The following is a 2,961-nucleotide window of genomic DNA, read 5'->3' on the forward strand; positions in this document are numbered from 1 at the left end:
CAGGGTGGTCTCAGACTTGATGGGTAGATGATGATGAAGATGATCTGACCTTCCTGCCTCCACCTTCTAGGTGCCGGGATTATAGGCTTGTGGAACCAAACCAGGGCCTGGAGTCAGTTCTCGTAATAGGAAATTGTTGGAGGGCATTTTTTTTTTTCCAAGACATACAAACTGGGCATTTGAGAGGATGAGGCAGGAGGATCACTGTGAGTTCAAAACTAGCCAGGGTTAGATAGTATGGCTCTGTGTCCAAAAATACAGAACAGAAGAAAGAGGAAGAAATTGAAGGCAGAGAAGGGGAGAGGGGGAATGAAGGAGGAGCAGGAGAAGGAAGAGGGGAGGGGGAGGAAGGGATGGGGGGGAGGGGGGGAGCAGGCTAGGGAGAAAACCATGGTTTACCAATCCCAGTCACCCATGCAAATGAGCCTGACTTCACTCTGCTTTTGTAAGCAGGTCTCTGTGTACTTTACCCAAGTGGGAATTAGGCCACTCACATTCATTGGCAGTTTCTTCTTCCTCCGAGTATCTGGGGTGGACATAGAGATCCAAGTACACAGGAATGTGCAAGCTGTGTGACCTCATGCAGTTCACAGGCACAGGCTCTCAGGTGGCCTGCAGCTCACCACAAGCTCTCCTCCCCTTACTGGGATCAAAGGCCATTGCCATGAATGGAAAAGGGCAGGACTCTACACCAGAGGCATGCGAAGTATTATTTAACCCTATGCTCCCTCAGCGACCTGATGCCGCAGGGGTAAGCTTTCCTCAGGAACTGCTAGTCAGGGCCTGCAAGATAGTTGCCACCAAGCCAGAGGACCTGGGTTCAATAACCATGTAAAGGAAGCACAAAGCCGTGAAGGCCAGCTTCTGTTTCCACGCAGGCAACACAACAGATGGATGTGTATACACACCATGAAATAAAGAATAAAAGTCAAAAAAAAAAAAAAACTAAATAAATAAGCTGGAGCGCTGGTATGTAACTTAGTGGCAACCTAGCACAGGTTAGGTGTGATTCCAAGTTTTTAAAAAAGAGAGAGATGGCATCAGGTGGGATTTCAATTAAGTTTGAGGCCAGCCTGGTCTACAGAGTGAGTTCAAGGACAGCCAAGGCTATACAGAGAAACCCTGTCTTGAAAAACAAACAAAAAAAAAAAGAAAAAGAAAAAAGAAAGAAAGAAACAAAACAAAACAAAACAAAACAAAAAAAGGAGAGCTGGCCAGGCCGTGGTGGCACACACCTTTAATCCCAGCACTTGGGAGGCAGAGGCAGGTGGATTTCTGAATTCAAAGCCAGTCTGATCTACAGAGTGAGCTCCAGGACAGCCAGGGCTACACAGAGAAACCCTGTCTTGAAAAACAAAAACAAACAAACAAACAAAAACAAACAAACAAAAAAAACAAAAAAAAAAAGGAGAGCTGGCAGGCTCAGTGGTTCAGAGCACACTGGCTGTTCTTCCAAAAGACCTAGGTTCAGTTTCCATATGGCAGCTTATAACCATCTGTTACTCCAGTTCTGGGGGATCCCATACCTCTTCTTACTTGTCAGACATCAGGCACCCATGTGGTACACAGACACACATACAGTCATAACATGTCTCCACATATAATAAATACACCTTCTAAAAGAAGGCAGCTAGAAAGGGAAGACACTTTTGGAATATGTAAGATGAAGTTCAGATGAAGAAAAGGGACTTTTTTTCTAGATTTCACTGGAAGCAGCAACAGGAACAAAGGAGAAACACAGAGCTCTCTGCCTAGGGGAAGGCTGGGTGTGGACCTGAGCCAGTGGTTCCCATGCAGGTTTGGGGAATGTAGGAAACCTGTTCTATGGCTCATGGCTTGAGGGAATGCTGCTGCAGTCACTGCTTAAGGAGTTGTCACTCGTATTAAAGGTCCTGGAACCTCCTCCAGCAATACACTCATTTAACATTTTTACTTAATTAATTTATGTGTTTTGTAGTACTGAGGCATTAACCCAGGGACTGGAGCCTGCTGGGCAAGTGCTCTACCATTTAGCTATTTCCCATTGTTCACCCTAAGTTTCTCCAGAGGGTCTATTGAAGAACTATATCTTCATGATTTTTCATATTCTGCATTATTAGGCTCTGCCTTCAACATAAAAATGCTCTTTCCTAGCCTCTGGCTCACAGTGACAGAATAGATGTTAGCCTTTTATCCTGTTACTGTTACTGATGTAACATCCTACTTGGGGTTGTGACAGCACACCCTCACAGCCTCACCCTGCCATCCCGGCACTCTTGAGAAGGAAGGTGACAAATCACTCAGTCTGTCCACAAACTGACACTCAACGTGTATGTTGACTGGACTTCCTGGCTGGTACAGCTCATCCAAGATAAAAGGGCAGTTCACATCTCTCCTCACCTTTACCAACACGAAGGCCTGGAAGCCTCGTCAGGGAAGCTCTGAGATACCCCACAAGTTTTCCAAGGTCTGGAGGCTCCTGCCCCTTCCTTGGACTCCCTTAAAGTTAGAACACATCCTCCACAGTTTCACATTCTCTCCAAGTCCAGCTCCTTTCAGGAAGGCTTCCCAGCCTGCCTGTTCCCTGTTTCTGTCTCCTGGAATCCTCCCCTCCCCCACCACCTTAGTCTCCAAAGACTTGCACCACCTCATGACCAAAGGCACACTGCCAGCCAGGATCTGAATGAGGGCAGTGGGCTGGAGTAATATTAGAGAGCAAGACCAAAGGGTCACTTTTGTGTGCTACACCTATTGATCCATATTTAAATTCAATTAAAGAAAAAATACTGGGTTGGCAAAAGGCTCAGCGGGTTAAAGAAGCTTGCTGATAAGCCTCGTGACTTGAATTTGATCTTCAGGATCCACATGATGGAAGAAGAAAATCTTGCAGGTTGCCTTCCGATCCTCCACACCTGCAGTGTGGTACACATGGCCACACACACACACACACACACACACACACACACACACACACACACGAGA

Source organism: Mastomys coucha, unplaced genomic scaffold, assembly GCF_008632895.1.
Source record: "Mastomys coucha isolate ucsf_1 unplaced genomic scaffold, UCSF_Mcou_1 pScaffold5, whole genome shotgun sequence".
NCBI lineage: Eukaryota > Metazoa > Chordata > Mammalia > Rodentia > Muridae > Mastomys > Mastomys coucha.